The following is a 20925-nucleotide window of genomic DNA, read 5'->3' as shown; positions in this document are numbered from 1 at the left end:
CTATAAAGAAAGCTGAGGGCTAAAGAATCGATACTTTTGAACTGTGGTGTTGAAGAAGACTCTTGAGAGTCCCTTGGTCTGCAAGGAGATCCAACCAGTCCATCCTAAAGGAAATCAGTCCTGAATATTCACTGGAAGGACTGATGCTGAAGCTGAAACTCCAATACTTTGGCCACTTGATGCAAAGAACTGACTCATTGGAAAAGACCCTGATGCTGGGAATGATTGTAGACAGGAGGAGAAGGGGACAACGGAGGATGAGATGGTTGGATGGCATCACCGACTCAATGGACATGAGTTTGAATAAACTTCTGGAGTTGGTGATGGACAGGGAGGCCTGGCGTGCTGCAGTCCAAGGGGTCACAAAAAGTCAGATATGACTGAGCGACCAAATTGAACTGAATTGAAGGACCTGCTGTAAAAACAAAAAGAAAATAAACAAATATGAGCCCTTTCTGTATATTTATTGGCCATTTCAGTTTAGTTCAGTTCATTTCAGTTGCTCTGTCGTGTCTGACTCTTTGAGACCCCATGGACTGCAGCCCACCAGGCTTCCCTGTCCATCACCAGCTTAGGCCACCTGGATATCCTCTTTTGTGAAGTGCTGGTTAAATTCTGTTGCCCTTTTTATTGTCCTGTAAAGCTGTCTTTTTAAAAAAATGTTTTATTATAACTCTTTTAATTTTCAGAATATGAGTCTTTATATATAAATGTACATACAAACATATCTCTTCCTTCCCTGAGAAAGAATAAGCATTCTGCATTTTTTAAGAAAGATCCTGACCCATGATGAAGTCCCTGTATAGTAGGATGGAAACAGGATTTGAAATCACCACAATATGTTTGAGTATGTCTGCCACTTACTAGTCGGAGAAGGCAATGGCACCCGACTCCAGTACTCTTGCCTGGAAAATCCCATGGACGGAGGAGCCTGGTGGGCTGCAGTCCATGCGGTCACTAGGAGTCGGACACTACTGAGCAACTTCACTTTCACTTTTCACTTTCACGCATTGGAGAATGAAATGGCAACCCATTCCAGTGTTCTTGCCTGGAGAATCCCAGGGACGGGAGCCTGGTGGGCTGCTGTCTATGGGGTCGCAGAGTCGGACACAACTGAAGCGATTTAGCAGCAGCAGCAGCAGCAGCAGCAGCAGCCACTTACTAATATTTTACCTTGTACAATGACTTCAAACCTTAGGATGAGATTTTTTAAGGAAAGAAGAAATAGATAAAAACGTCAGATGAGGGCTCTATGCATTTGTAAAGCACCTTGAGAGGGGTGTTTGATATCCAGGTGTACAACCAGTGTTTCTTCTGGGGTGTCCCTGCAGCCCCTTCTTACCAATGCCCACCCCCATGCTGGGTGACCCTGTTAACTTCTCTAGGTCTTCTCATTGCTAAAAGTGGAAATAATATCTAAGCTAACATTCTGCTGTTAAGGTTAGTGAGTTTATGGAAGGGCTTTATCTACAGGAAAAAGAAGAAACTTTCCCTAATTTAAAGTAGCATGGCTGTCACTCTGTATTCTCAGCTTGCTTTTTCTTTCTTTCTTTTTTTTAATTGGAGTATAGCTGTTTTACCATATTGTGGTAGTTTCTGCTGTACAACAACATGAATCAGCTGTATGTATACATATATGCCCTCTCTTCAGGACCTCCTTCCCCCCATCCCACTCTTCTAGGTCATCACAGAGAATCGAACTGAGCACCCTGTGCTATACAGCAGGCTCTCACTGAGAGTGACAGTGGAAGTGAAAGTCACTCAGTCGTGTCCGACACTTTGTGACCCCACGGACCATATAGGCCATGGAATTCTTCAGGCCAGGATACTGGAGTGGGTAGCTGTTCCCTTCTCTGGGGCATCTTCACAATCCAGGGATCGAACCCAGATCTCCCCCATTGCAGGTGGATTCTTGACCAGCTGAACCACAAGGGAAGCCCAGGTTCTCACTAGCTATCTGTTTTACACATAGTAGTGTGCATATGTCAGTCCCAGTCTCTCAGTTTGTCCCCCCGTACTTGCCTCTCCATGTCCTTGTCTATGTGAAAGTGAAGTTGCTCAGTCGTGTCTGACTCTTTGCGACCCCATGGACTGTAGCCTACCAGGCTCCTCCGTCCACGGGATTTTCCAGGCAAGAGTACTATAGTGGGTTGCCCTTTCCTTCTCCAGGGGATCTTCCTGACCCAGGGATCGAACCCAGGTCTCCCGCATTGTAGGCAGACGCTTTACCACCTAAGCCACCAGGGAAGCCAAAGATAGACTTCAAATACTACAAGTTACTCTCCTTTTAGTTACTACCAATATGCACACATGAATTCAACTTCTCCCTCAAAGCGGAAACTAAAAGCACTGGAAAGCAAAGTTCCCTAATTATTACTCTCAACTGTAAATCCTTTAAACTTCTCCAAGACTGCCTCCATGAGAAGGATTTTTTTTTTTTTATCACAATTTTCTATTTCAAATGAGTGAGTAAATGAAAGTTATTTATTAACATCATTCAGAAGTTCTGACCTTTTAGCCATTAGGTCTAAGTTTCCTAGGAACAGCCATTCTAAAGCTTGTATCATGATTATCAACAATACTCTCAAAGGAAAGACAAATCATTTTCACAGTCATAATCAAGGACTTAAAGAGTAAGCATCATAAAAATCAAAATTTTATACATGCTACAATTATATAAATAGGTATAGAAACACAAGTGTGAAAAAAGTCAAAGAAAATGTTAATAAACTGCACTGATGATTGCATTTGGGTATCTAGAATTACAGAGAATTATTTCTGACTTTCCAAGTATTTTATAATATGGCTATATTTATATTTTTAAAATAAATTTATTTCTTAAACAAACAAAACCTTTGTCCCTGAATTTACATCCTTCATAATTCCATACTCTCTGAAGATGAGCCCCAGAAAGCTTATGTTTTTTCTCAAGGTCACCCAGTCATTCCACAGTAGAAACTAAATCAGAAACCAGACCTCCAGACTTCTTGTGTTAATTTCTTAGATACCCTGCTCAGCAAGCAGGTCCCTTAAAAAAGAATCAAAAAAAAAAAACAAAAAAATTAGACCTCAATAAAAGCTATAATATATTGTAAAATGGGCAAAAGATATGAATAGGCAATTCAAAGAAAAGTGCAGATAGTAAATAAACTTAAAATGTCTTATTTAATTATAGGTTTACATTATGTTCATAGCACTTAAAAATATTTAAGTTCAGTTCAGTCACTCAGTTGTGTCCGACTCTTTGCGACCCCATGAGTCGCAGCACGCCAGGTCTCCCTATCCATCACCAACTCCTGGAGTTCACCCAAACTCATGTGCATCGAGTTGGTGATGCCATCCAGCCATCTCATCCTCTGTCATCCCCTTCTCCTCCTGCCCCAATCCCTCCCAGCATCAGGGTCTTTTCCAATGAGTCAGCTCTTCGCATGAGGTGGCCAAAATATTAATGCCCTGTAAACAGTTCATATGTACCATGTTTCTAGATTCCTCATACATACATTAATATATATTTGTTTTTCTCTTTCTGACTTACTTCACTCTGTATGATAATCTCTAGATCCATTCATGGCTCTACAAATGATTCCATTTGTTTCTATCAAAGACTGAGTACCATTCTGTTGGGTATATGTACTGTTAGGTGGTTAGAATAGGAAAAAGAAGTCCCAAATGGTGGTGGCTAAAAGACAAGAAAGGGAAAAGCCCGTGAAAATGGAGCAAAAGAAAATCCACAGACCTGAGTGAGAACCTCAGGTGAAAAATACGGCTCTCCTGGCTAGCCCAGTTTGCATAGGGCAGGCTCAGGGGCCTGGAGACAAATGTATAAAAAGAGGACGCCAAGATAGATTACTACAGGATCAGGGGCACTGAGTGCGGCAGTGCATGCAAGGGATTTTTGAAGGAGCTTGCCATTATCTTCATCACCTCCACCATAGTTTGGTCTCAGATCAAACAACAGGGAGGGAACACAGCTCTGCCCATCAACAGAAAATTGGATTACAAATTTACTGAGCCTGGCCCTGCCCCTCAAAACAAGACCTGGTTTCCCCCTCAGTCAGTCTCTCCCATCAGGAAGCTTCCAAAGCCTTTTATCCTTCTCCATCAGAGAGCAGACAGACTGAAAACCACAGTCACAGAAAACTAATCAAACTGATCACATGGACCACAGCCTTGTCTAACTCAATGAAACTATGAGCTGTGCCACGCAGGAAGACCCAAGATGGATGGGTCATGGTGGAGAGTTCTGACAAAACGTGGTCCACTGGAGAAGGCAAAGGCAAACCACTTCAGTATTCTTGCCTTGAGAACCCCATGGACAGTATGAAAGGCAAAGAGAAAGGACACTGAAAGATGAACTCCCCAGGTCAGTAGGTGCCCAATACGCTTTTGGAGAAGAGTGGAGAAATAACAACAGAAAGAATAAAGAGATGGAGTCAAAGCGAAAACAATGCCTAGTTGTAGATGTAACTGGTGATGGAAGTAAAGTCCAAAGCTGTAAGGAACAATATTTCATAGGAACCTGGAATGTTAGGTCCATGAATCAAGGCAAATTGGAAGTGGTCAAACAGGAGATGGCAAGAGTGAACATCAACATTTTAGGAATCAGTGAACTAAAATGGACTGGAATGGGTGAATTTAATTCAGATGACCATTATATCTATTACTGTGGGCAAGAATCCCTTAGAAGATATGGAGTAGCCATCATAGTCAACAAAAGAGGACAAAATGCAGTATTTGGGTGCAATCTCAAAAACAACAGAGCCATCTTTGTCCGTTTCCAAGGCAAACCACTCAATATCACGGTAATCTAAGTCTATGCCCTGACCAGTAACACTGAAGAAGCTACAGTTGAATAGTTCTATAAGACCTACAACACTTTCTAGAACTAACACCCAAAAAAGATGCCCTTTTCATTGTAGGGGATGGGAATGCAAAAGTAGGAATTCAAGAGATACCTAGAGTAACAGACAGACTTGGCCTTGGAGTACAAAATGAAGGAGGACAAAACCTAACAGAGTTTTGCCAAGGGAATGCACTGGTCATAGCAAACACCCTCTTCCGACAACACAAGAGAAGACTCTACACATGGACATCACCAGGTGGTCAATACTGAAATCAGATTGATTATATTCTTTGCAGACAAAGATGGAGACGCTCTATACTGTCAGCAAAAATAAGAACAGGAACTGACTGTGGCTCAGATCATGAACTCCTTATTGCCAAATTCAGACTTAAATTGAAGAAAGTGGGGAAAACCACTAGACCATTCAGGTGTGACCTAAATCAGATCCCTTATGATTATACAGTGGAAGTGACAAATAGATTCGAGGGATTAGATCAGATAGAGTGCCTGAAGAACTATGGATGGAGGTTCATGACACTGTACAGGAGGCAAGGATCAAGACCACCACCAAGAAAAAGAAATTCAAAAAGGCAAAATGTCTGTCTGAGGAGGCCTTACAAATAGCTGTGAAAAGAAGAGAAGCTAAAGGCAAAGGAGAAAAGGAAAGATATACCCATTGAAGGCAGAGTTCCAAAGAATTGCATGGAAAGATAAGAAAGCCTTCCTTAGTGATCAATGCAAAGAAATAGAGGAAAACAGTAGAATAAGAAAGACTAGAGATCTTTTCAAGAAGACTAGTGACACCAAGGGAACATTTCATGCAAAGATGGCCAGAATAAAGGATATAAATGGTATGGACCTAACAGAAGCAGAAGATATTAAGAAGAAGTGGCAAGAATACACAGAAGAACTATACAAAATAGATCTTCACGACCCAGATAATCACAATGTTATGATCACTCACCTAGAGCCAGACATTCTGGAATGCAAAGTCAAGTGGGCCTTAGAAAGCATCACTGTGAACAAAGCTAGTTGAGTTGAAGAATTCCAGCTGAGCTATTTCACATCCTAAAACACGGTGCTGTGAAAGAGCTGTCCTCCATATGCCTGCAAATTTGGAAAACTCAGCAGTGGCCACAGGACTGGAAAAGGTCAGTTTTCATTCCAATCCCAAAGAAAGGCAATGCCAAAGAATGCTCAAACTACTGCACAATTGCACTCATCTCACATGCTAGCAAAGAAATGTTCAAAATTCTCCAAGCCAGGCTTCAATAGTACGTGAACCAAGAACTTCCAGATGTTCAAGCGGATTTAGAAAAGGCAGAGGAGCCAGAGATCAAGTTACCACTGGACCACTGAAAAGGCAAGAGAGTTCCAGAAAAACATCTGATTCTACTTTACTGACTATGCCAAAGCCTTTGACTGTGTGGATCACAACAAACTGTGGAAAATTCTTAAAGAAATGGGAATACCAGACCACCCTACCTGCCTCCTGAGAAATTTGTATGCAGGTCAAGAAGTTCATGGAACAAGGCCCGCACTTTACAGGAAGAAAGCCTGGCTTACTGCAAAGAAGCAACAGTTAGAACTGGACATGGAACAACAGGCTGGTTACAAATTGGGAAAGGAATACATCAAGGCTGTATTTTGTCACCCTGCTTATTTAACTTCTATGCAGAGTACATCATATGAAATACCAGGCTGGATGAAGCACAAGCTGGAATCAAGATTTCCGGGAGAAATCTCAATAACTGCAGATACGCAGATGACACCACACGTATGGTAGAAAGCAAAGAACTAAAGAGCCTCTTGATGAAAGTAAAAGAGGAGAGTGAAAAAGTTGGCTTAAAACTCAACGTTCAGAAAACTAAGATCATAGCATCTGGTCCCATCAGATCAGATCAGATCAGTCGCTCAGTTGTGTCCGACTCTTTGCGATCCCATGAATCCCAGCACACCAGGCCTTCTTGTCCATCACCAACTCCTGGAGTTCACTCAGACTCACATCCATAGAGTCAGTGATGCCATCCAGCCATCTCATCCTCTGTCATCCCCTTCTCCTCCTGCCCTCAATCCCTCCCAGCATCAGAGTCTTTTCCAATGAGTCAACTCTTTGCATGAGGTGGCCAAAGTACTGGAGTTTCAGCTTTATCATCATTCCTTCCAAAGAAATCCCAGGGCTGATCTCCTTCAGAATGGACTGGTTGGATCTCCTTGCAGTCCAAGGGACTCTCAAGAGTCTTCTCCAACACCACAGTTCAAAAGCATCAATTCTTCGGCGCTCAGCCTTCTTCACAGTCCAACTCTCACATCCATACATGACCACAGGAAAAACCATAGCCTTGACTAGACGAACCTTTGTTGGCAAAGTAATGTCTCTGCTTTTGAATATGCTATCTAGGTTGGTCATAACTTTCCTTCCAAGGAGTAAGCGTCTTTTAATTTCATGGCTGCAGTCACCATCTGTAGTGATTTTGGAGCCCAGAAAAATAAAGTCTGACACTGTTTCCACTGTTTCCCCATCTATTTCCCATGAAGTGATGGGACCGGGTGCTATGATCTTCGTTTTCTGAATGTTGAGCTTTAAGCCAACTTTTTCACTCTCCACTTTCACTTTCATCAAGAGGCTTTTTAGTTCCTCTTCACTTTCTGCCATAAGGGTGGTGTCATCTGCATATCTGAGGTTATTGATATTTCTCCCAGCAATCTTGACTCCAACTTGTGTTTCTCCCAGTCCAGCATTTCTCATGATGTACCCTGCATATAAGTTAAATAAACAGGGTGACAATATACAGCCTTGACGAACTCCTTTTCCTATTTGGAACCAGTCTGTTGTTCCATGTCCAGTTCTAACTGTTGCTTCCTGACCTGCATACAAATTTCTCAAGAGGCAGATCAGATGGTCTGGTATTCCCATCTCTTTCAGAATTTTCCACAGTTTATTGGTCCCATCACTTCATGGCAAATAGATGGGGAAGGAATAGAAACAGTGACAAACTTTATTATTTGTGTGGTGCAAAATCACTGCAGATCACTGCAGCCATGAAATTAAACGATGCTTGCTTCTTGGAACGAAGAAGGCAATGGCACTCCACTCCGGTACTTTTGCCTGGAAAATCCCATGGACGGAGGAGCCTCTTGGGCTGCAGTCCATGGGGTCGCTAAGAGTCGGACACGACTGAGTGACTTCACTTTCACTTTTCACTTTCATGCATTGGAGAAGGAAATGGCAACCCACTCCAGTGTTCTTGCCTGGAGAATTCCAGGGACAGGAAGCCTGGTGGGCTGCCGTCTATGGGGTCGCACAGAGTCCGACACGACTGAAGTGACTTAGCAGCAGCAGCTTCTTGGAAGAAAAGCTATGAGCAACCTAGACAGCATATTAAAAAGCCGAGACATAACTTTGCTGACAAAGGTTGGTCTGGTCAAAGCTATGGTCTTTCCAGTAGTCATGTATGGATGTGAGAGTTGGACTATAAAGAAAGCTGAGTGCTGGAGAAGACTCTTGAGAGTCCCTTGGATGGCAAGGAGTCTAAGCTCAGGTTCTTGATGTCTCACTGCAAAAAATTCAGTGAGAGACACATTGATAGGTTCAGTTCAGTTTAGTCACTCAATCATGTCTGACTCTTTGCGACCCGATGGACTGCAGCATGCCAGGCCTCCCTGTCCATCACCAACTCCCAGAGTTTACTCAAACTCATGTCCACTGAGTCAGTGATGCCATCCAACCATCTCATCCTCTGTCATCCCCTTCTTCTCCCGCCTTCAATCTTTCCCAGCATCAGGGTCTTTTCAAATGAATCAGCTCTTTGCATCAGGTGGCCAAAGTATTGGAGTTTCAGCTTCAACATCAGTCCTCCCAATGAACACTCAAGACTGATCTCCTTTAGGATGGACTTGTTGGATCTCCTTGCAGACCAAGAGACTCTCAAGAGTCTTCTCCAATACCACAGTTCAAAAGCAAAGTAATGTCTCTGCTTTTTAATATGCTATCTAGGCTGGTCATATCTTTCTTGCCAAAGAATAAGTGTCTTTTAATTTCATGGCTGCAGTCACCATCTGCAGTGATTTTGGAGTCCCCCCAAATAAAATCTGCCATTGTTTCCACTGTTTCCCAATCTATTTGCCATGAAGCGATAGGACCAGATGACATGATCTTAGTTTTGTGAATGTAGAGCTTTAAGTCAACTGTTTACTCTCCTCTTTCACTTTGATAGGTAAGAGGTAGATTTGTTCAGATTCAGAGAGAAGCACAGTCCACAGAGTGTGTGGCATCACAGAGGGTGTATGCGTAGGCCATAAAATGTGGTGTGGTTAGTTTTTTTGAGCTCATATGCATAAGTGGGAGGATCATTCCAACATTTGGGCAACACTCCTTGGTTTTTGATGGTGCCTCTGGGTGTGTCATTTAGCTTGCAGATTGAGGATTAAGGTTTAGGTGAATTTAACTTGTCTGTCATCTTGGACCCATTTGATTTTAATTGGTTTATGTTATGCCCTTGGGCTATGCCATTCTGTGGAAAGTTGTGCCCTGCCCCCTTCCTCTCATGCACTTTCCCTGAGCCCCATCAAGGCCCACAATGTTGCCTCTACAATCTTCTGGAGGGACAACCAGAAAACAGCTGGCCCTTGGGAGGGAAATATTGTATAATATGGAACCACTCTAGATATTCAGGCCTTCATATTCCATGTTTCCTACAACATGTGCAACAACAGCATCTCTCAGTGAACCTGCTAGGGCAGGTGACAGGCACACAATGCCTGCTAGAAGTCCATCTGTTGATGGCATCCCTTCAAGGGCAGTTGGGCTTCCAGGGATAACTTTGTCACTTTGGGAGTAAGCCCTGCAGGCTGTTTGGACCCAAACCATTACCACCCTTCTCCTAAAGCTACAAACATGGATCAAATCTGCACTTCACTTTTATGGAACATCTGATCTGTTGCCTCACCAATTTTCCCTGAAGCCATTTACTAACTCCTACAACCAGGACCCTGCCCCTTCTATAGGCAACATTGCTCCCCCCAGCATATTATTAAAATACTCTCAATGCTCCTAACAGGAGCAAATAACCCACTCCTTTGTCATTACTTCTGCTATTATCTAAAGTGAGTCTATGACAATGAAATGTTTACCATTGGAAACACCCTAAACTGCTCTTAAGGAGGACTAGGGGAAGAAATCAGTGACTTACATTCCCTCAGAGCAATAAGAGGATAAGGCTTAAGGCTGTTGGGTTCCAAGTCTCAGGGCTCAGGCTTGGATTGCTTTACATCATGGTATATATTCCCATCTGCCATGGACAAACCAGCAAAGAGTTAAGATTACAACCCTTTAATCCTACCCAGCATGGCTCATGCTAGAGACCTCGGGGATGCCCAACTCCAGCCTGGGGTCCCAGGAGGTCGACCTGCCTCGACCTGCTTAGGGATCTGGTCCTTGGGAGGTTGTCACACCTCAACCTTCCTGGGGATCTGCACCATGACCTGGGGATGCCCAGCTCTCAGGTTGCAACAGTACTGGGTAGGATAAGCTTCAGAAAGACTCAGTCCTAAGGAAGCCCACCCATGGAAATAGAAAGAGTCCTATTAGTCATGGGACTGTGCCTGGTCTCAGCAATAACTCAGGAGTCCAGTGAGAACCCCACTGCCTTTCTGAAAAGTCTAAAATAAGCCCTCCAATAGTTTACAATCTGGACTTAGACTCTTATGAGGGACAGATGATGTTAAAGGACAAATTCCTGTCCCAATGTGCATCAGACATTAGGATAAAGTTACATCAGTTACAGGAGCAGAACCCTGCTGCCTCTTTAGATGAGATGGTCCAGACAGCCACCAATACCCTTCAACAGAACAGGAGAGGGAGGCCAAGGCCTAGGAAAGGGAGAAAAGGAAAGAGACAAGGCATGCCCAGATACTGGTTGCCCTCCAGGGAAGCCCTATGGCAGACCCCAAGTCCTTAAAGGACAAGGCACGAGGCAAATGCTTAATCTGTAGACAGGTGGGACATTGGGCCAAAGAGTGTCCAAACTGTCCAAAGTCTCCTAAAATGGCTTGCTACAAATGCCATCAACTGGGACACTGGGTGGTACTTTGCCCTCAGGACCAAGAGCCTCAAGGTCAAGCACCAAGTCTTCCCTCACGATGGTTCAACAGGACTGAAGCGGCCCTCTCCAGCCAGCCCACCTGTCACAGATAACCATCATGGGGCTGGAGCCAAGGGTGCAATTGGATGTGGCAGGTAGGTCTGAGAATTTCTTGATTGACACAGAGGCTACCACTATGTCCTGATCTTCTACTCCAGAGCCTTCTCCTCCCAAACCTGTATCAACTTGGGTGCTACAGGAAAGATAATTACAAAAAGATTCACCCAAGCACTTCTTTGTTGCTGGGATGGACAAATATTTTCCCACCAGTTTCTGGTGGTCCCTGGTAGACAATGCTTTAAAACTCTTCTCTTAGGGGCAAACTAACTATTTTTACCAGCCACCAAGTGAAGCAACTTCTGAATGGGAGAGGCCATTTATGGATGTCTGATCAAAGATCCTCAGATATCAAGTAGTGCTGATGGAAAATTCAGGCCTGACTATATCCCTTTGAGAGGTTCTTACCCCAGCTACCCTCCTGCCTACACTCAAGGGCTCTCTCCCCTTTCACTCTTGCCTAGAAACCTTGGACCACTGGACAAAACCCCGAGAGGGATTGTTGGAAGATCCTCTGATCAATTCTGAGGAAATCTGGTATACTTATGGAAGCAGCTTTGTCTTGGATGAAAAAGAAGATCCAGTCTCCAATTTAGAGACTATAGAGGCTAAACCTTTGCCAGCTGGTACTTCAGCCCAGTTGGCTCAACTCATAGCCCTGACTCAAGTTTTAGAGCTTGGAAAAGGAAAAAGAGTAGCCATTTACACTGACTCCAAGTATGGCTTTCTGGTGCTACGTGCACAAGCTGCTATTTGGAAAGAAAGAGGCCACTTGACCACCCGAGGGTCCCCAATCAAATCTGGTGATCAAATCCATAGGTTCTTGGAGGCAGCCCATCTGCCCACGGAAGTTTCAGTCTCCCACTGTAAAGGACACCAAAAAGGGAGCATGGAAGTGGCACGAGGGAACCAAGCAGCTGATCAGGCAGCTAAGAGAGCAGCATTATAGAACCATGACCTAATAGGGATTGCCACCTTAGTTCCACAGACTAATTTGCCAGAAACTCCTTCATATACTGAAGGTGAGACTCTTAAAGCTAAGAGTGAGGGCTTTCAAGAAGATCATATGGGGTGGTTCCAAAAGGAGGGGTGCCTTTCTCTGCCTGGGACTCTCCAGTGGAAGTTGGTTAACTCCTTACATGCCATCACTCATTTAGGGGAGAAGGACTTCCAAAGATTATTAGAGAGGTCCTTCAAAGGAACAGGCCTCCAAACAACTACAAGACAAGTGGTTTCCTTTTGTCCCACTTGCCAATTAAGCCCCAATGAACTCAAAGACCCCAGCTGGCCCAGCCCATCCAGCGGCATGGGACCTACCCAGGAGAGGACTGGCACATGGACTTCACTCAGATGCTAGTTCCCCAAAGGTACAAATACCTATTAGTCATCATAGATACAGTCACAGGATGGATTGAAGGCTTTCCCATCTAGACTGAGGAGGTGGTTAAAACAACTGCTCCATGAAATCATTCTGAGATTTGGTCTACCCAGATCATTACAAAGTGACAATGGGACATCATTTACTTCTAAGATCACCCAAGGGTCCTCTAAAGCAGTGGGCATTACTTATTACCTCCATTGTGCCTGGAGGCCCCAGTCTTCAGGAAAAGTAAAAAGGCCAACCAATTCTTAAAATCAGCGATAAAAAAGATAACCCAGGAGATCTTATACCACGGCCAATGGGCAATTCCAACAAGATATATCCTTGTGGGTGTCAACTAGGACCCAAAAGATTCTACAGAGCCGCCACTATATGCCCCAGGACTCCAGTCCTAATTAAAGTCTGGAAAGATGGGTCCCCAAAGGCTCAACTCCAGCCCACAAGGAAGGGCCCCTACCCTGTAATACTTTCTACCCCCACAGCAGTCAAGGTACAAGGGCATGACTCCTGGATTCACTATTCATGAGTCAAGCCATGAAAGAAAACAGAAGAGGACAGTCAATGCACCTGTGAGCCCTGGGAGATCTCAGATACCCATTCAGGACTACAAATGAGTACCATGCTAGCAAACACCCCCAAAATTAAGTTTCTGGGGATAAGATTTCTCAGGATAGCTCTAAAGAGCCAACACAGCTTGGCAGGGTTTGTACTCCAAAATAGACAGGAGATAGATCCCCTGATCCCTGAACAAGGAGGAACTTGAGCCATCTTGAATGAGACATGTTGTTTCTGGGTAAATACCTCCAGCTAAGTTAAAGAAAGTCTCACAGTCCTTAAGAAAAACATTGAGATCATACAGGATCTTGAAGAATGAGCTGGAGAATTCTCAGGGTGGCTACAATCTCTCTTTTGGGGATCCTTCTCCTGGTGAGGGGGGATTTAGAGTTGGCTAATGCCCTTACTAACCCCTGTTATCACCATGTTGATGCTGCTTATGATCACTCCATGTATTATCAATTGTTCAACCCATTTTGTCTCTGCCCAGGTCAACAAGCTAAAGAATGCAGTGCTAGTTCAACAAGGATATATAAAACTATACCTGACCATGAAAAATATCATTCACCCTTAGATGGACACTGCTGTAAGGACTCTGAGGCGTGAGACTAGTGAGAGGAGGAGGCCCAAGGCCCCTTGCCATCTCAGCTCAGCAGGAAGTAGCCAGAGAGACCTCAATGCCCATATTCCCAAAGAATTGAGCTGCCCATCTCTTGAGGGGGGAATGTTGGGTAATTAAAGTAGGAAAAAGGAGTCCAAAATGGCGGTGGCTGAAAGACAAAGAAAGGGAAAAGCTCACGAAAATGGAGCAAAAGAAAATCCACAGACCTGAGTGAGAACCTCAGGTGAAAAAAACAGCCCTCCTGGCTAACCCAATTTGCATAGGGTAGGCTCAGGATCATGGAGACAAATGTATAAAAAGAGGAAGCCAAGATGGTTGAGGACTCTTCTTTGTGGTCGGCCTGCCATCATGTTGCAAGGGTGTACTATCCTTTGTCAAGTAAAACTGAGCTATAACAAAGAGGTAACACTGGTCCACCATTTCAAATCTTTGCTGTGGCAAGACAGAACTGAGGAAATTACATTCTCCCCCAACATGTACCACGTCTTCTTCAGCCATTTTTCTGTCGATGGACTTTTAGGTTGCTTCCATATTCTGGCTATTGTAAACAGTGCAACAATGAACATTAGGGTGCATGTGTCTTTTTGAATTATGATTTTCTCAGGGTATACGCCTGGTAGTGGAATTGCTGAGTCACTGGGAGTTCCAGTTTTAGTTTTTTAAAGGGGCCTCCATACTGTTCTCCATAGTGGTTGAATCAATTTACATTTCCACCAAGAGTGTAGGAAGGTTCCCTTTTATCCACATCCTCTCCAACATTTATTGTTTGTAGATTTTTAAAAATTAATTAATTTATTTTAATTGGAGGCTAATTACTTTACAATATTGTAGTGGTTTTTGCCATACATTGACATGAATCAGCCATGGGATGTACATGTGTCCCCCATCCAGAAACCCCTCCCACCTCACTCAGGGTCATCCCAGTGCACCGGCCCTGAGCACCTTGTCTCATGCATTGAACCTGGATTGGCAATCTATTTCACATATGGTAATATACCTGTTTCAATGCTATTCTCTCAAGTCATCCCACCCTCACCTTCTCCCACAGAGTCCAAAAGTCTTCTTTATTTCTGTGTCTCTTTTTCTGTCTCGCATATAGGGTCATCATTACCATCTTTCTAAATTCCATATATGTGCGTTAATATACTGTATTGGTGTTTTTCTCTCTGACTTACTTCGCTCTGTATAATAGGCTCCAGTTTCATCCACCTCATTAGAAGTGATTCAAATGCATTCTTTTTAATAGCTGAGTAATATTCCATTGTGTATATGTACCACAGCTTTCTTATCCATTCGTCTGCTGATGGACATCTAGGTTGCTTCCATGTCCTGGCTATTGTAAACAGTGCTGCAATGAACATTGGGGTACACGTGTCTCTTTCAATTCTGGTTTCTTCAGTGTGTATGCCCAGCAGTGGGATTGCTGGGTTGTATGGGAGTTCTGTTTCCAGTTTTTTAAGGAATCTCCACACTGTTCTCCATAGTGACTGTACTAGTTTGCATTCCCACCAACAGTGTAAGAGGGTTCTCTTTTCTCTGCACCCTCTCCAGCATTTATTGTTTGTAGACTTATTGGTAGCAGCCATTCTGACTGGCATGAGATGGTACCTCATTGTAGATTTTTTGATGATGACCATTCTGACTGGTGTGACATGATATCTCGTTGTAGTTTTGATTTGCATTTTTCTAATAATTAGTGATGTTGAATACATTTTATGTGTCTCTTGGCCATTGTATGTCTTCCTTAAAGAAATATCTGGTTTTCTTCAAGAAATATCTGGTTTTCTTCAGAATATTCATCACTACTAAAATTAACTTACATATTTTTAAAAATTTTCTTTCTCCAGGAGGGCAGGAACTTTATTTACTACTGTAGCTCTACAGCCTATTGGTGCATACCTTTGTACATCTAAAATTTGCAAAATAAATGAATATTAGGTGTTTTTTGTTGTTATGTTGGTGTGGTTGTTATTGTGCAAAGTAATTGTTTCTTTTTTTTTTTTTACAGTGATAAACTCAACTCTTGCTCCTTCTCAGAGACTAACATACTGCTATCTCCTTCAACATTATGTTAGATTCATTAATTTTTGCATTCATTCAATATACAGTATTCAAGATTCTCTTAAATAAATTCTCCTTCACTCCCATTCTGTCAGCATCTCTGAGATGTTTCCATAGCATCAGACAATCACAAAAGCATGAAAACCCAGGCTGCCTATCCCATCAGGACTCACTATCTACTTGCAGATAAACTTGACCAGGGAATTAAATATAACAACTTTAACATTTCACTGCTCAAGAAGGGCACTGTTTATCTGTTGATTTGAATGGATATATTTACTCTTTGATTTCATTTCCCTTCTAGCACTAAAGTTATCAATTCCTAGCCATTTCCATTTCTAGGCTTTTACTTATTTGTAGTGTCTTCTGCTGACTCAGTAACCTTTGCGGTAATTACATAGTAATGTTATTAAACATTGAAACCAATGGCCTTTTTAATCACCATATGATTCTTATATTAAATATGACCTGAAGCAAATTTTATCTTTTATCTAAATTAAAATGTAATTTCATAAATATTTAACTTTGGGAAGCATTGTCCAGGTTTATGTAAGATTAACTGTATGTTAATAAATTACTGTGGAATCTCCATTCATTTACACTTTGAGAGGGAAAAAAAAATCTAATAAAAAAAAATTGTCCTACTCACTGTTCCTCAAGCATAATATACTTCCTATGTCTATAACATTGGCTTGGTTTATCATTTCTTCAAGCAATTCTTCTAACCTCAAAATACTCTTTGTTTTGCCATAGATTATCTACTGGTCCTTCATAGTTGAACCTGAATGTTACTTTCTCCATGAAATTTCTCCAAGGCTTCAGCTGAAATTATCCCAACCCTCCTTTAGGATTATATAGCTCTTCTAATAATGTTTTTAATTGGAATATAATTCCTTTACAATCTTGTGTTAATTTCTGTTGTGCAATGAAGTGAACCAGCCATATGCATACCTACATCTCCTCCCTCTTGGACCTCCTTCCCACCCACCCTTTTCCCACCCCTCTGGATCATCACAGGGCACCAAGTTGAACTTTGTGTGCTTTATAGCAACTCCCCACTAGTTATCTTTTTTATGCATAGTAGTGTATATATGTCAGTCCCAATCTCCCAAGTAGTCCCACCCTCCTCTTCCCCCGCTGTGTCCACATGTGTGATCTCTATACCTACCTCTCTATTCCTGCCCTGTGGATAGATTAGTCTGTACCATTTTTCTAGAGTCCACATATATACTTTAATGTATGATATTTGTTTTTCTCTTTCTGACTTACTTCACTCTGTATGACAGGAAGGCTTTTACTGAAAAATTTTTTCTAGATGAGAACATATAGGAAATTTATCTTGGCTAAACACATCATACATTTCACCTATAGCATTGTGTGTCTTCAAAACACCCACAATAGATACTTGGAATACAACTCTCTGAAACACTGAAGAACATAGGTATTTACTTTTGAAGCACTTTGCCAGTCATGAGATGACCACAAGTTCTGATTTGTCCCCTGTTATTCTCAAAGATATTCTGGATTAGCGCTGCATCATATGGTCATATTAAAGATCCATGAGCTATATCTTTTACCTGTGTATTATTTAATTAATTAGCTGCTTATCTTAGATTTAGAAGTGATGACATTCCATGTTTTTTCTCTCAGTGCAAGATTTTCATAACGCCTTAACTGTTGTGGGTTCTACAGTCAGGTCCCTTATTCTACACTTGTTGGTGAGAGAAGCCCACAGCCAGTCAAAGCTATATTATCAGCACTCCTAGGGGGATCATTTGACACCTCCTCTTCCTAGACTTTTTACACTCACCATTGGCTTAGTTTACTCACTTGTGAAAAATACAGTGAAGACCACTTTCTAAGTCTATCGGGAATATATAACAGGATCACATACACATAAAAGCACACACTATGAACTGTGAAACGTTATCCAGTCAGTGTGTGTTACCATCAGTGGTCTGAAGTTCTGGTGAGATCATGCCCTTCTCCCAACCTCAGTTAAACTTTCTGTTTACTTGTGTATTTTTAGAATGAACCAACAAAGAAACAACACAAATGAACTTACTTACAAAACAGAAAAAGACTCACAGACTTAGAAAATGAACTTATGGTTGTCGGGGGGGAGGGATAGTTAGGGATTTGGGGAAGGTCATGTACACACTGCTGTATTTAAAATGGATAGCCAACAAGGACCTACTGAATAATACATAGGACTCTGCTCAACGTTATGTGCCAGGGTGGATGGGAGCGGGTTTGGGGGGAGAATGGATACATGCATATATACATGCATATATAGCCTTCACTGTTCACCTTAAAGTACCCCAGCATTGTTAATCAGCTCTACCCCAATAAGAAATAAAAGGCTTAAAATTTGGGGAAAAAGAGAATGATCAAAACTTACCTTTTAACAAGTATTTATTTATGTATTTATTTGGCTGTGTTGGGTCTTGGTTGTGGTGTGTGGGATCCTCCATCTTCGTTGCAGATCATGAGATTTTTAGTTGTGGCATACAGAATTTATTTCTCTGACCAAGGCTTGAACCTGGGCCCCCTGCATTGGAAGTGTGGAGTCTTGGCCTCTGGACCACTAGGTAAGTCCCTCAAACCTTACCTTTGCTATGTGTTTCTTAGGAAGAAAAATAAGCAGTCTCAGCTGGGCCATTTGAGAAAAGATGGACTTAGACCAAGAGACTGTTCTAGGGATATGGGAGGTGATGATGAGAGTTGGGAAGGGATGCGGGGTGGAGAGCCGGTTCTGAGTTGCTGCCGCTCCTCATGGAGGGCAGGCACACAGAGGCTCTGTGTGATGACTCCTGCTTCCTTGGCAGGTGGAGCTGCTTCCTGGCTCAGAGGGATTGGCGCCACTGAGTGGCTAAGACCTGCCTGCAGCTTGAACCTACCACTTGGCTTTTTAAGAAATCTTTCTCATTCTGACTTGGATGGACTTGGTCCCCAGGACAAAAGCTGCTCCTGAACCTTTAATTACTGAGGTTTATTTTCTTCTCTGGAAAGAAACACAGACTCCCAAGTTTAATCATCTCTTTGGCAGGTGGCACACAGCTTCCCTGTTAATTAATCTTTAATGTCATTAATTGGCTTGTCTGTGTGATGACAAGGCAAAGAGTAAACACAGTTTGCAAATCAACTGAATTCTCATCTGAAGCAGCATTTTGTTTGCAGGGTGAATGAAAACAATTACATGCCTTTCACTGACTGGACTTCCAGTGCCTGGATGATTTATCTTAATTTTTTGAACATTTTCAATATGATAAACAAAAAGTAATGCTTCAATATGCTTTAAATAAATAAATGTGGTTAAACATCTCTTCAAACAAAAACAAAAACAACAACACAAAAAATAAAATAAATAAGACAAAACTATTGAACCAAAAAAAAAAAAAATTCAGAAAATTATCTCTGTGGCAGATGTGCTAATTGAAAGTTTTCTTTGGCACCAGCGCCCGCCCCCTTGAAAACTGTCTCAGTGGTGTGTTAGGGATTAGAGGTGAGGCGCGAAAGCCAGTATTGTAACAGCATGGTTTCTCCCCCGTACCCACATATTTCCCTTCATATTGATTTTGCCTCCGTGGCTTCCCGGGTAATGAAGTGGTAGAGAATCTGCCTGCCAATGTAGGAGATAGGAATTTGATCCCTGAGTTGGGAAGATCCCCTGGTGAAGGAAATGGTAACCCACTCCAGTATTCTTTCCTGGAGGATTCCATGGACAGAGGAGCCTGGTAGGCTACAGTCCACGGGGTCGCAAAGAGTTGGACATGACCGAGCACCATGCATGCAAGTGTGTTATGCTACCATGGTCTCTTTTAAATCAAATCTCCATTCCAAGTAGATTCAGTGATGAGCCATTTGGCTGGGGTCACCTGCTGTCCCTACACCCATGGTAGAGACCTAGTAGGGACAAAAATCCATATAAAGTGAGGGCTGTGGGCTAGCTTGAGTCAGCATCCCATGGGAGGGGTTAGAAATGCAACTCCTTAAGCACCACCCCCAAATGACTGAATCGGAAATTCAGGGCCTGCAGCCAGAATTTGTGTTGTAAGGTGCCTTCCGCACTCAGCGAGTGCTCAGTTGTGTCCCACCCTTTGCGACCCCATGGACGGTAGCCCACCAGGCTCCTCTGCCCATGGAATTCTCCAGGCAAGAATACTGGAGTGGGTTGCCATTTCCTCCTCCAGGGGATCTTCCTGACCCAGGGATCAAACCCAGGTTTCCTGCATTGCAGGGGGATTCTTTAGCACATTCAAATGTGGTTGGCTTCTGGGAGCCGCTGGTACAGAGCATCTCTGTATCCACTTCATGTAAGCAGAAGGGCATTGCTCCCTCTCCTCACTGAGGGAACCTCCTCAACGAGGAAAAATGTAAGAGATGACTTGTTTTAATGGGGTGACTCCACTTGACTTCCTGGTAAAAAGTTGTGAGAAGTAAATTGCTTTTTCTTGGCCTCAAATGCCCCTGTAACACTTGGCCCTGAGCAGTTTCTGACCTCTGGGAGTGGAAGTGCCCGTTTCAATTTCTTCATTTTCTGACATCGTTCCTAGTTTACGGAGGGAAATGATTAGGGCAGGGGAGCTGGCCTCTAAGAGGAAGCAGAAGACAAGCTGCTCCACACGATGGAGAAAATACTCCAGCCTGAGCACGGCACTCTGCTGAGGAAAGGAAAGGAAATTCATGCTGATTTTGGAAAACTGTAATTCTGGGACCTGTGTGAGAGACAGCAAAGATGGTGGGAATGGGGCCTTGCTGACTCGTAGGGACAGAAAGGAACTGAGCTATTGCCCCCGGCTGGGAGGAGGAAACACCTGCATCTTCCTCTCTCTGGGGTGGCCTTGGCCAAGTCTTGAAAGGGAGCAGACAGAAAGTCGAGAAGAACCAAGCCTTCCCCCAGGTGAGGAAACCAAGCCTCTGAGTTTTCTTTAATGCTCTGACAGTCGTCCCTCAAATCCTTTCCCAGACTTGCCAATCCCTGTTAAAATTTGCATCTTTGCAAATATCCCAGGACTCAAAGCCAATGTCTCATTTGAAATCAGAGAGCAGCAGTCTGTAAGAAATAGGACTTATATTTCAGGGTTTCAACTGGCAGGGACAGGAGCTGTGTAGTTTCCTTTATTATAAGAACTAATTCCAGCATTTATCTATTCCTTGTAACTTATTAGGGAGTCAAGGACTATTTTGGACTGTTGAGGAATTTATATGACAAGTTAGTAACAAATGAAAATAGGTCATGTGATTAGCTTTCTTTTATACT

Source organism: Bos taurus, chromosome 21 (assembly GCF_002263795.3).
Source record: "Bos taurus isolate L1 Dominette 01449 registration number 42190680 breed Hereford chromosome 21, ARS-UCD2.0, whole genome shotgun sequence".
NCBI classification, from domain to species: domain Eukaryota; kingdom Metazoa; phylum Chordata; class Mammalia; order Artiodactyla; family Bovidae; genus Bos; species Bos taurus.
Note: the sequence above shows the minus strand (reverse complement) of the source record.